Raw genomic sequence first — 13,957 nt, forward strand, 5'->3', positions numbered from 1 at the left:
AACTTACAGGCAATCTACAGATGACTTTAAATGCCTGTGAATTAAAATACACTCATTTTTATTATCACACATTTTCAGTTAAAATTATGCCTCAACAAGCACCCACAAAATAATTACAAGCACATTAATGGCATCTTCCAAAGTACCTGAACCAAATTAGTGTGCTTAGCCACAATCTACTTCTAGACATTTTGTTGAAGGTTCCTTTTTCTCTGTCTCCAGACTTTGAAGCATCAGATTTGAAGTTCCAGTGTTTGCACTATCACATGTCATGTAGTCTTTATATAGTAAGAGGTACAGACATGTTGTATCAGTCTCGGTGGAAAAGCTAAATAAGCAATGCTTAATGTCCCACTAAACATAAAAAGGCTGGTCTTTATTGTCCTACTGTGAGAGCAGGAATTTAACCACTTTGTATTCCAATTTAAATACCCACATATTATTCACTGCTACCGAGCATTTTGTCTGGTAAGTTAATTAAAAAACTACTTCTTGCTTTCAATAGGCAAAAATACTTTGATTATTGACAACAAAGAAACATTCTACAAGCAAAGACACCTAAGGAAGTGTTTACCAGTTGGTCTTGTCTCCTTGCAGTCTTAACAGAGAACTCCCTTCCTCAGATTAATGATGCAGCAGCTCGTCTTCAGAATCTGAACAAACAGAAGAATCCATTAAACATAAACAATACACAGTATTTCATTTACATAAACTGGTGTGAGGAGCAAGTCAAAGTTATTCCTGCAGTGCCAAGGAATCTAGATAACTCTTTAGGAACAAAAATTAAACATGCAGATTTCCAAAAACATTTGTCCTTTTACAGAAGTGACAGTACAAGCCAATGGAGAGGCATCCTGACAAACTCTTCTGTGAGGCAATCAGCCACCCATGATCACAAGCATCAGAAACAGAGCCTTGCATCTTGGCACTACTGAGTTAAGTTACACAGTGAAACACACAAAAATAGAGCATTACACCTCTGCAATATAGCTGCAGCAGAAAAAAGTAGGTCTCAGGTCAAGTTTTATTTGCAGTGTCACATATACTGCACACAGGGAAAAATGCTTCATTGCTGCAGTTTTCATCAGTTAAAGCTGAATTTGGCCAATGGCAGTTTTTACCTTTCTGAACTTATTCTAGGATTACTGAGATTTCCTGCTTGGAACTAAATCATCTTTAAGGTCCCTTCCAACCCAAACCATCCTATTATTCCATGGAAACTAAGTTTCTGATTCAGCAAATCAGTACCTTAGTCAGACAGAACAGCATTTCCTATGGCAGTGTGCCACCCGGACCTACTGCGGGCATTAAAAGGGTATTTAAGTTCATTTGGAGTGGTTTACATAGCAAAGAGTCTACCTTTCTTAGCAGAGTAATAGAATGATGAACTGGCCAAAACTGGCACCTTTCTGTTGTGGTGAAGGGTTTGGGTTTTTCCATTTGGGAATTTGGAGGCTGCTTCTGTTTCAGGGATTTCAGCTAATTTTATACTACAAGTCTTCTCCTACAGTAAACCACATTCTGCAAAACATCTTTTTTTAGCATAAACTTGTTTTACAAATATAAAAGCCTTGTCATGTTAATGACTTTGCAGATCCAGCTGGAGAGTCATAAAATATTCCATGTTAATTGGTATTTAATCAGCTATCAGAAGCTCCTCTTACATCAGATAATCCTGATTGAGAACCATTCAACAAAAACTATGCTACTTTACAGTGAAATTTCTAATCACAAAGGTCACAGTATTACTGATTTGCCCCAGCTTGGGAAAGGTGGAGGGAAGGGGAAAAACTATACAGTATTGAGACTGAAGGATGATTTTAGTCACAGTGAATACTATGATCAAAAGATACCATCCCATTTCCCCTACTGCCCCTGCTGCACAGGAGAGAAGAACCTTGTGACCTGAGCAGCACAGATAGGAGAACAGGACAATGCAAGAAATATGCAAGTTACTATGCAAAATTGAATAGATAAATAGAATATATAAGATATAAAGGTGAAAAGGACTTATAAAAATTATCAATAAAGTTATAAAATTGATGAGATCCTTTTTGCAGCAACACTGAAGCAGTTACAACAGGCACTCCAAAAGTAAAACCAAATGAGAGTAACGTTAGGCAACAGTATTTTTTACCACTTTATCTCAAGCCAGCATCTAAAATAAGCAGGTGCCTGGAAAATTAGTGTATTTCTTTTTCCCTTCAAGTGTTGAATGAAGCACTGCTTCTCTCATGAAGAAAGGGAAAACTAAAAAATGTCCATGACACCCTATTAATTTTGTTAAAGCATAGGATTTGTTTTAACAAATATTCCATCACCCTATTTCAGTCCCTTTTTTATTCAGGGTTTTCTTGACAAACTGTAAAAAGTTAACAAAGCAGTTAAAAACTTCTGAATGGAAGCTGTAAGATCTACTCACATGCTGTTTGCTAAGTTGGTGAGCAGAGCAGCAATGTCACTGTCTACTGACTGGTAAGAGGATGTGAAAGTTCTGACTGATCATCTGTACAATTGTAACATGCAGTTTCCTTCAATACACACAAAAATACTACAGCACAGTATGAAAAGCTTCCAATTCATTATCAGAGAACAGATGTTTTTCAAACATGATTGATCATTTCATTAAACGAAATTTGTGTTACACTTGTACTGGACCAACTCACATATTGCCATGTTACCAAATTAGAATGTTTAAACTTTGTTATAACTAACTCAAGTAGCATGAAGGATTTGGTTCTACTAAAAGCAGTATCTAAGCCTGTTGGAGACCCTTCTTCCCCACCCTCCCCCCAGTTTCACATGGCTCTGCACTGCTCCCACTGGCTGTTCAAAACCCATTCCTGCAGATTGGCCTTGAGGTGAGAAAGGGAAGCAAGTGCTAAGAGCACAGCAATTCTGGATAGGAAAAGTTGACATGGCAGAACAGCAGTAGGTACAGATGGCAGGAGGGATGATGGGGACATCCACATGCAGAGGAACTATTCATTAGCAAAGAATAAATTCTGGTGTGACAAGAGGAACTGGAGAGGACAGAGGTGCTGAAGCAGAGGCACACACAGGAAGCTGAAGACATGTGGGTCCCTTAAGATGACCTCCCCAGCTTTCACGGAAATAATTCCTTATACATGCTTTAGCTTAACCTAAGTAAGTTGATAAGACTGAAAGGACAACTTTTTTTTTTTTTTCCTCTCCCTCCTTTTTAAATAATGGATCTCTAACCTATGGTATAACTAACACAGCTGAAAAAAACTAAGCTGCCATCCTTATTTTCAGTCAATATTTGTTTAGAAATTGATTTTCTTTACTTCAATAGACCTTTGTGAGGTAAATTAACACTGTTTCTTTGACAGGCTAATTAGAATAGCAGGTGAACAACAAAAGAGTAAGCTCATTCTCAGGAGATATCCTTGCTTGCCTTCCACACAGTGCTGGAGTAGCTTTGTAGAATTATGAGTTCAAAAGAAGGAAGCAGACAATGAACCTACTTGTCCCTGGTAAATCAGGGTGTCTTAACCTATCCATTTAAGCAACCGTACCTTACTTCATTAGTTTTGTCACTTAAGGGGAAGGTGGAATAAGCTCTGAAGTACAACACCTGATTAAATCTTGTTCTCCATACAAATTTCATACTAAACTAAAACTATTAACCATAGAGATGCAAAGATTGCATCGTGGTTTTCCCTGGTGCACATGTTCCAACAGGCAGAATCACAGTCACTGCTTCCCAAGGCTCCAACTTTTGCACTCATTTGGGCAACAAGGAAGAACACCTCTGAGAAATGTATTAATGGCTAAATTCTCAGGAGAGAATGGAAGAGCCAGTAACACAGGGGCTATTAGGTTTTACTGGCAGATTCAGTGTGCTCCACGCAAGACATTTTGCTGAAACACTGGCAGAAGAGCTAGCTACTGCCAGATATGACACTTTCTAGGGAGGCTCTTAAAAGGTACCTCAATTAATTTTCTAGCCTCTGCCACTATTAAAGCAAGATTATCATTCACAGCCCAGGTAAGTGCTGTCAGAATTGGCTCCAAGTCTTCAAAAACAGGTAACAGAGAGAAGTCAGGGCTGAGAGGCAGAAGGGAACCAATATCAAAGCATTTCCTGGAATTCTGCACAAACCCCTGGCTGCAGACCCAACAACTCATACTCCAGTTCACTGCCTTGCTGCACTCACTGTCTCCCAAGTTTACTCCCAAGGTGACCAGCTGGAGTGGCCTGAGACCCCTTTCCACTTCCTCTGTGATTAGTACCTTATACAGCATCTTCAAAAGCCTAGAGAAATGCAGATTTCACAACTTAATATGCAGATTATTTCAACTCAAAAGCTTTGTCTAAAGTATGCTTAGAATAACTCAACGTAGCTTGTATAACACTGCTGTATAGATACAAACAACATTTAAAATCATGTTACATCACCTTTGCTTATGCTTGATTTTATTTAGCTCCAAAGACAGAAAGTACAGAAAAGAAAGCAACAGGGACTTGAGGTGATGCATCCTCTCCAAAACTGATCACAACTGATCACTGCTAGCAACAACAGTGTATCAACAAGTTAAGACCTATTTGAGAAGCAGAGTAAACAAGTTTTTTTAAAAATAAAGATAACTGTCAGAAGGCTTGCGGTGGTTTACAAAGGATTCTGTTGCCAAACAAAGCAGCACACAACCTGAGTAATCAAAATAATTGCTGTTGAGCTTCTGACAGATTACTCTTCACAGCAAGGCACCTATGAAGAAAGAAGAAGGCAACACATCCAGGATCCTACAATAACAGGAAAACCTGTGCATACTAGAACTCACAATGACATTTCTGTGGAAAACAAAACTTGTTCGAGAATTTTATCCCTCACTCAAATGATAGACTACTTTTTTTCACTCCCTTACTTTCCAAAACTTTACTTTTTGGTTGAAAGAGGACACTCCTGTGGTATGAGGAATTGGTGGTCAGAGAACTGTTAAAAAATCCCCAGTAGTTTTCTTCTACACAGCTGAAAATGTAAGTTCTTGTACTGTTATTTTCCAGACAGCAATGAAACAATGTTTAAGATCAAAATAATGATATTAATAGTTGGAGCTTCAGCTGTACATCATACAGTTAAATAATGATGCTGTGAAACATTGCAAAGTAACTGACTTCAGAAGATTGCCCAGCTCTGCTTCCATGCAGCACCACAGCATTCAAGAGATACTCCGACCATTTTCAACATCCAATTATTATTTTTCTGCATTCATCAGAACAAACATCAGTCACCGTACAGGTTTGAGCTGGAAATCATCAAAACATACTCCCATATTGCCTTCATGTCCTTGTAAGAAGGCCAGCCCATCTGAAGTGCCTCTACACTAATGCCCGTAGCCTGGGCAACAAACAGGAAGAGTTGGAAGCCACCGTGCTACAGGAAAGCTGTAACACAGTGGTGATTATGGAAAGTTGGTGGGATGAATCTTATGACTGGAGTGTGGCCATTGACAGCTGCAAGATGTTCCGAAAGGACAGGAGAGGAGGAATGGATGGAGGTGTTGCTCTCTATGTAAAGAAGTGGATAGAGTATGAAGAGTTGGAGAAATGCAGATTTGATGGGTAGACTTTTCAGTCAACAAGGAATTGGCTAGATGGCCACATCCAGAGAGTTGTGGTCAACTGCTCAAAGTCAAGATGGAGAGCAGTCACAAGCAGTGTCCCCCAGGGTTCTGTACTGGGACCTGCTTAATATTTTTATCAATGATACAGACAGTGGGATCAAGTCATCATCAAGTTTGCCGATTACACCAAGTAGTGTTGAGTCAATAAACCAGAAGGATGAGATGTCATCCAGAAGGACCTGGACAAACTGGAGAGGTGGGCCCAGGTGAACCTCATCAAATTCAGCAAGACCAAGTGCAGAGTCCTGCACCTGGGTCAGAACAATCCACATTATCAGTACAGTTTTGGGGATGAAGTTCTAGAAAGCTGCCCTGCAGAAAAGGACTTGGGAATGCTGGTGGATGAAAAGCTGGACATGAGCCAACAATGCAGACAATTGCTCCAGAAGGTCAATCAATTCTGGGCTTCAGAAGCACGGCCAGCAGATCGAGACATGATTCTGCCACTTTACTTTGCTCTGGTAAGACCTCATCTGGAGCATAGCATCCAGCTCTGGAGCCCTCAACACAGGAAGGACACAGACCTGATGGAGCAGGTCCAAAGGAGGGTTACAAAAATTACCAGGAGGCTGGAACACTCTCATATGAAGATAGGGTGAGGCAGCTGGGGTTGTTCAGCCTTGAGAAAAAAAGGCTCCAGGGAGACCTAAGAGTGACCTTTGAGTATCATCAGCGACCTGGTGGGGGTCTGGAGAGAGACTGTTTACAAGGGCCTGTAGTGATAGGACGAGTGGGAAAGGTTTTAAATTAAAGTAGATTTAGATTGGATGCTAGAAAAAAATTCTTTACCATGACGGTGGTGGAAAAATGGAACAGTTTGCCCAGGGTGGTAGTTGAAGCCTTTTCCCTGGAGATGTTCAAGGTGAGGCTTGATGAAGCTCTGAGCAACCTGACCTAATTGAGGGTATCCCTGCTTACTGCAGGGGGGGTTGGACTAGATGACCTTTAGAGGTTCCTTCCAACCCAAGTTATTCTATGATTCTATACGAGAAGTTAATTTTGTGTATAACTGAAGATTAGCCAGTTAATTCAGAGTTTCAAAGTCAGATAAAAAGGACTCACATATAACCTTCCCTTGTTCCCACAGCAAACATTTGGCAAAGGTCTGAAGTATTATCAGACCAACACAATGCATTAAATGAAGTGTAACTTACCAAACAGAACACTGACCAGCTCTTCCTGTTAATTACTCCAAAGTCATAGGAAGGGCTATCAACTGCAAACACTTTTTCTCCTGTCAGGGCCACATTTCAGCTTTCAAACACTGAACTTGATATTTTGAGCTTAGTAGTATTACATGGTTTAGCTATTTGCCTTAAAAATACATGTTTCCAAAATAATCATTACAGATGGTCTGAATCTTACAAGGTGCCTGCCCTTATCAGCTTTATTTACAGCTACAGTGCAAAGTAGTGTGTGCTCCAGGTCTAGGAGCGTTACCTTACACCTCAGAAGTTTTAACTGCTGTCAGATCATTTGTTTACTTCAAACTTTCATTCACCCAGCTTTTTGGACCTCTGGAACTTATGCCTATATTAACCACAAATGCAGCAGTTGGAAGAATGCAGCTGTTGTGTAAAACAGAAAATGGAAACTGCTAAACACTTGTTCCATTTAACCATACAATGAGACTATGCCTGGGTTTCAGAGACAAATCCAGAAGTGGAACTGTAAATTGAGCAATCATTTGAATACTCTAAGATGGGCTGCTCATTTATGGACAGGTAGAATATATTCCAGCAAGGGAATAAAAAAAAAAAAGCATAACTACTATTCAGTTCTTTCTTAAAATAAAGCTACTCTTTAGAGAACAACCTAAGTTGTCAGAGTGACTCAACAGAGAGATGAAGTGGCAGGACACAGATGACATGTTCTCAAGATTAGTTATGGAACAGGTTTCCATAGCAGGGTTGAACAGGACTGGTACATACAGACTGAAACGGGAGTAATCTTTTCCTACTAGTGGTGCAAGGATGTTCGTGACCCAATGCAATAATGAAGGGGACAATTAAGTAACACCATGTAACATTAAAAAGTTAGTCAGAAATGCACAATCCTTGCAAAAGCTCTGATAATTACAGCAATCAGATGTCAGGAGAAAGTTACTGATATGTATGCTTTTACCTTTAAACTTTGAGCCACAGAGAAACAGACACAACCTAGAAGATTTCTCCATTCTGATATACAGATGCCATGTATCTTTTGATCCTAGAACTCAGTTAATGTAGGCTTGTTCCTTGGATACACAACACCTGACCAAGGGATTGAAAAACATTGTATGAAACCAGGAATTATCCCACAGAATGAACATTAGACCAGTCCTAATTTTTCTGCACTCTTCAGAGGCACAACAAATGCATGACCAGAACCAGCAGACCAGTAAGACTGCTTTCAAAGAGCCTACTTTTAAAAATTTACAGTATGAAGAAATTACATGAGCACTTCAATAAGTTAAAGCTTGTTATGAGAGGACAGAAGTTGCATATCCCAACTCCAGAACAATTTCAGACTTTCATTGGACAAAATCTATTGTAAGCTAAGACTAAACCCAAAGACTTGCCCATTTGATAAAAATTACAAGATACTAGGTTCTGCTGTGCTTAGTCTTTAGTGGATCCATCCCTTAAGTGCTTATTCATAATGTGTCCCAGCCTCAGCTCAGAGAGGCACCAGGCTGGCTCACAAGCAGATGCTGTATAAAAGACTTGTGAAACAGAGATTAAAGTTAGGTTTCCCCTTATGCTACAACCAGTAGGTTACTATGCAAAAGAATCTGCCATTTTAAAACTCTGAAGCGTGGGGGAGGGAGAAAGGAGAGAGGCTGCCAAGATCTGTCTCTGGCTAGTAGGTCAATATTTTTTATTTTTTTTTTTTTAGTTCCCCATTTCCTCATCAGTTGGATTTAGACAAGCTTGTTATCTAGTCCACAGAGAGGCAGGCATTACTTCCAGCTCTTTGCCATGTTTACAGTACCCAACTTTATCTTCTGTGTCAACAGTTTAAGCTCTCAGTTTAAACATTCTGAATGATCTTTTTAAGATCCAGTATTTACTTTAATAATAATAATAATAAAAAAGACACCACAGAGCTTACGCTAGAGACCTTGAGTAGGGAGTTTCACCCTCTGAAGGTTGTCAGCAACTGCTTCTCACTGGAAGGATATTAAAGGCAATGGCAATGCTATTTCTGCACAGGAAATCTGATGAACTTCAAGCCATTCTTACACTCCCACATCTTCCCATTTAGGTCTGTGTTGAGAGAGCACAAGGCTTTTTCAAAGTGTACTTACAGGTGCCATTAACTCTAGGAGCATTTTCCCTAAATTTCATGTGCATGTTACAACCTCAGTCAAAACAGGAGGACAACAATTGTTCTGATATCACCCTGCATTTGAAGTAACAAAGGAAGCATTTAAGAACAAGTCATACTTTCCTGCTGAAGTGAAATAATCACCAACATTCAAATAGTCCTATACATGTTCTAGAGACTGCAACAATTCATCCTTTTTGTATCAAATTTTACCCTGGAAGAGCAGTCAAGCAGAAAAAATTCCTTACTTTTATTTAGAGGCTGGTCACACTGCAAGGCATTTTTGTTACTAAAAGAAGTGCTTATTTGAAAACAGATTATGAACAACAGTTGGTTTTTTTTATGAAGTTAAATACACACACGAAGCAATGACACTATTACATAGAATTCACATAACAATGCAAAATACACACTGTAGAGTCATGCCCTGCAGAACTCCAGTAGACACGAAGTGTCTGGACCTAAGTACATCTCCAAAAGTGGACAAGCACCCACAGCAGTTTCCCTCCATCCTCTTACTATTAGATTTGCAGTAGAAATAAACACATGCAACAGAGTATCATCAGTATAAACACTGCACACAACTACAGGCATTGAAACAAAATCCTAGGACCACAAATTCCAGTAGGAATAGAATAACATGGATAAATGGTAACTAGTGTTAACAATAATAGTGTAACTAGACTTGAAGTTAAGGTTCCTACCTAATGCAAGTTTCCTAATTTAAAACAGGGACTCCATCTGTACAGTGGTTTCAAACCACATGATGAGAGTTGCTCCACAGGTGGAGCCTGCTTTAAGCTGCTCCCTCACAAAGAGCCAACGGGGCCCTCACCACATAGTGTAACCAGAGCTCAGGAAGCACCAGGTACGAGGTTAATGTTCAACAAAACTGAACGTTCAAAAAAAGCCATGTCCTGAGCTCTCCAGAAACATGGTTATCAGGAAAATGGTTATATGAACAGGGTAACAGAAGCCCAGAAGCAATCTCCATCTTGGCAAGAGGTAGAGAAAGTGTATGCACGTGCCCCATAGATGCATGCCTTCTAGGAAGAAACTGGATCCATCACATGGTGCTGTAGTACTCATCTGCTCAAGGACTATGATTCAGTACCTACAGAGCTGTGCAAGGACGATGATTCATTGCCTACAGGGCACGTTGGATTTGGTACAGATGCAGAGATTAATTGCACACGACTTACGTGTCTGGCTGCCAAAAGGCTATAAACCCGTACACAAGAGCGCTCAGAGAAGTCAAATCATCTGCTATAGCACTACTGATTAAAGCCTTCCAGGCCTCAGACCCACACAGCACAACTACAGAAATATTCTGTATCATCTCTTCTGTAAGCAGCCTCAGAACACAGGAAGTTAACTTGCATGGCAAGGTTCAGTTTGAGGCTCTGCATGCCCAGGTTGGGCTAGAACAAACATTACCTACTATGGAATTATTCACACTGCCATTCATGAGCTCACAGTTTATCAGGGACATCTCACACGGGGCAAGGACACTCCCAAAGACCTGGATGATTTATGGGTCTTCTTATAGAACAACTTCCTACAGTAGGAACTTCCCAATGCAGCAGATATTTGCCAGCAATCTCTGAATATTGGAATATGACAAAAAAAAAGACAGAGGAAGTGAGAAGATGCAAATAACTATAAACTTCATTAATGAAGATGCACTTGACATTGTGGCTAAACAGGAAAATTACTTTTGCCTTATGAGATTTTCATGAGCAACACAGAAAGCACACCAAAACAGGAAAGCCAATTTGATAAAGAGCAATGCCAAATCACTTTGACTGATCAACTGGCTTTTTTGTCCTTCAATAAAAATTAACCTGGCTTTGAAAGTTTTAAGAGCAAAACAAATACTAACTTATTGAATGTCTTATCACTCACCTCCATCTCCCCCATTTTTGTGCTAATACAGTTACTTGCATAAAAATACAAATATCAGCTACAATACACACAAAAAAGCAGTAGCTCTAAAAATCCTGTAAACTTCTGTTGAAGAATAAGAATTTATTTCTGGGCTGTTTACTCTTTAAAAATGCCTAACTGGATAATTTAAGGAAAAATGAGCACTTCTGAAGTTACTGACCTTTAAGACTTCATTTCTGCTTTCAAAAATTCTAACCACCTACTTTCCCCTACTTACAAAATAGATACTCAGAGACTGAAATAGCCACCACTGTAAGTTAGAGAAACCAAAACCTAGCCACATGCATAGATTCTTTTTTTCCATTTCTGAAGGCAGAGAACAAGCAGTTCCAGATGCTCAGCTTAGTTAGGAATGACACAAAACTATCCTAAAATTATCTGAGGAAAACAGACCAGGCCAAAATAATACAGTGCTGGGAGAAATCTCTGCATATGGAAGCAAATCCATGGTCAGTTTACTCAAATATGAGGCCAACTTTGACCTTACCTGAGGTGTTAGGGAGAATCAAGAAGTACCTGTGGCTACCAGCCTTTTTCTTGGTAAATCTCAACTGAGAACTATTCAAAACATTAATTTATACAGCTGTATTGAATTAAGATTATGTGCTGGCAGGCTTTTCAGCCTACCACTGCTACTTGGCTAAAAGGGGAAGATGTAATACCTGCTTCATCAGTCTAGAATCAGGTTCTAGTCTAGAATTGTAGTTTTAAAACATTTTTTAATTTACACTGTCACTATATAACTATACTCACAAAGAAATGCAGAAAAATACTCTTTGTTGTCAGAGAGGTCTTGGCATTTTATTCCTTTCCATGGTAAAAAGCAGAAAAAAATTAATGAATGCCATTCCTGGTTGCTTTCAATGTTGAGAGAGCATACAAACATGTACATTCTAGGTGAAGGGAATCTACCATTATATCCTAAAGTACAAAACAAATACACAAACTGGAACAAACGTACAGAATTAAAAGGCAGGCATCAAGGCAACCAATCCCATGTTATTTCTGAATTCACACTTACAGTTGAAATTGCTTGTGACAAAGATCACAGGGTTTTATATCCAAAACCCTTCATTTAAAGCACCTGCCTTCACAACTTGATGGAAGACATTCTTCTTTAAAAGGCATTTGCAACACAGTAAGAAGTTTGAAGCTTAAAGATGAATGGTTTGATCTGTTATCAGACCTGAAAATGCCCAGTTTCTCATCCCCACAAAAGAAAGGCCACCTGGCCTGAATTACCATCTTGCTTCCCCCCCCCCCCCCCCCCCCACTGAACCATCTAAAAGCAGAAAGAATCATGGAATTTCCTAAGACAGTTACAGAGAAAACCATTTCAGGTTCCCCCACAAGTAACTTTTCAGTGACAACAGTTTACCAAGGCTGGATTTGTAAGAATTAATGCCACTTCTTGACAAACCTGATAATATCAGAAGAAAAGCCTTAAGATACAGACTCAAAACCTGAAAATAAGCACAATGAATTATAAATGTTGACAAAAACTGCTTCAAGTTTATTAAAGCCTAGATGGAGCTTGAAGCCTAGACAGGGGTCATCTGATCCCATTTTCACCCAGGAAGAGATAGGAAAACATCTTTAATTGTTGTACAATACAAAAAGGTTAGCTGTGAGAAGGAGTAGGGAATTAAAAAATAACCAACCAACCAAACAAAAAACCAACAAAAAACCCCACAAAAAACACAGAAAAATTGTGAGGGGGGAAGGCTGGAATGTAACTGGTTCCAACAAGGCAGCTGTAGTAACAAGTTAGGTAGCAGCCTGTCTTTCTACTGGAGTCAAACATTCATCAACTTTTGTGTTACAAGAGTTCTACCTGTCAACCATTTGCAAGATTTAATACCTGTATACACTTACATCTTTACTCCATCTAACCTCTGCAAACAAATCTCAACTTTCTTAATCACAGGTTGGAGTAAAACCTGCAAATTTTCATCAACCTTCTTTTATTGTTTAGGCTTTACCATTCATACAAACAATCATACTCCAGAGTAACTTCAGTCTCTAGAATATACAGCCCTCAGCACAAGCATGACATTCAGTCAAGACATCACTGTTAATGGACTCAGATTTTCAGATTTCAGTTTTACTTCACATGCTTATTCAACACAATTCCTCCCAACTTTTAAAAATAAATGAAGATTTCTCTTCCATTTTTTGTGCTCTTATTACACAGTAATACCATCTTTTGAGTTCACAGACCAGAGATTTTTTTATCAGTTGAATTTGTGTGTGGAGGCAGGGGGGTTGCTTTTGGTTTTTGGGGGTGTTTTTTGGTTGGTTGGTTGTTTTGTTGTTTTTTGGTTTTTTTATTTAAACCTTCCATCCTATTTTTCCTACAGCTGAGTCTATTCCTTCTAATTCACATGGATTCCTGCTATATCATGGGAAGAAAAATACTGACCACTCCCATTATATAGTTTTAAATGCAGCCACCTAATGGTGCTTAATGAATACTGAGATATAAAAATATAAAAAGACTTTGTCTGAGTACAGAGATAACAGCAAAAAGAATTTGCTGAAGTATGTAAATTTTTTTTCAATTTCCCAGACACCATTTAGAGCACTCTGCCAGGTATTTTAACAGTAGCTAGCACAATAATCCCCTGTACAGATGGAACAGCAATCATTTCCTGCTCATCTTTACACATATATAAAAAAGCTGCTGCTCAACCACCATCATTAACAAATACATCTGCCTTACTGTTTCAGTTACACACACTGTTTGTCAAGTTTTTATACTACTCCCTTTGGAGTTCTCATTTGGGTTCCTTTGTGAGTCTGAAGCCACTACAAAGATAAGCCTCCCAATTATCTTTAAACAAAGAAGTTTGTCAAAACTATTTGGGAGGATAGTACTTATCACAAGTTTCCCTTGAGAGAACTTAGTAAAACAAGATCTTAAATAATGACCACAGTAAAGAGATGAGTCACACTTGGAACAGATTTCTGGAAAGATCAGAAGTGAAACATCACTTTGAAACAAATCTAAACCTGAAAGAATGTGCTGCTTAACTTTCTGGTAGGGCTTATG

The 13,957-nt window shown here is 39.1% G+C and overlaps 1 protein-coding gene across 11 annotated transcripts in view; it reads right to left on the minus strand.

Annotated features, from left to right (window-relative positions):
• FAM49B (family with sequence similarity 49 member B) overlaps positions 1 to 13,957 on the minus strand; it is a 96,280-nt gene that overhangs the window by 41,421 nt on the left and 40,902 nt on the right. For 8 of the 11 annotated variants that reach the window (XM_030445814.1, XM_030445809.1, XM_030445820.1 and 5 more), the window contains exon 2: positions 575 to 653. The gene's annotated coding sequence lies outside the window, so the exon portion shown is untranslated. Of the gene's footprint in view, positions 1 to 558; positions 654 to 8,742; positions 8,801 to 13,957 lie in introns of all 11 variants that reach the window. The other 3 variants (XM_030445815.1, XM_030445811.1, XM_030445818.1) reach the window with 2 other exon arrangements.

The sequence above is a fragment of the Calypte anna genome, chromosome 2 (assembly GCF_003957555.1).
Source record: "Calypte anna isolate BGI_N300 chromosome 2, bCalAnn1_v1.p, whole genome shotgun sequence".
Taxonomy (NCBI): Eukaryota; Metazoa; Chordata; class Aves; order Apodiformes; family Trochilidae; genus Calypte; species Calypte anna.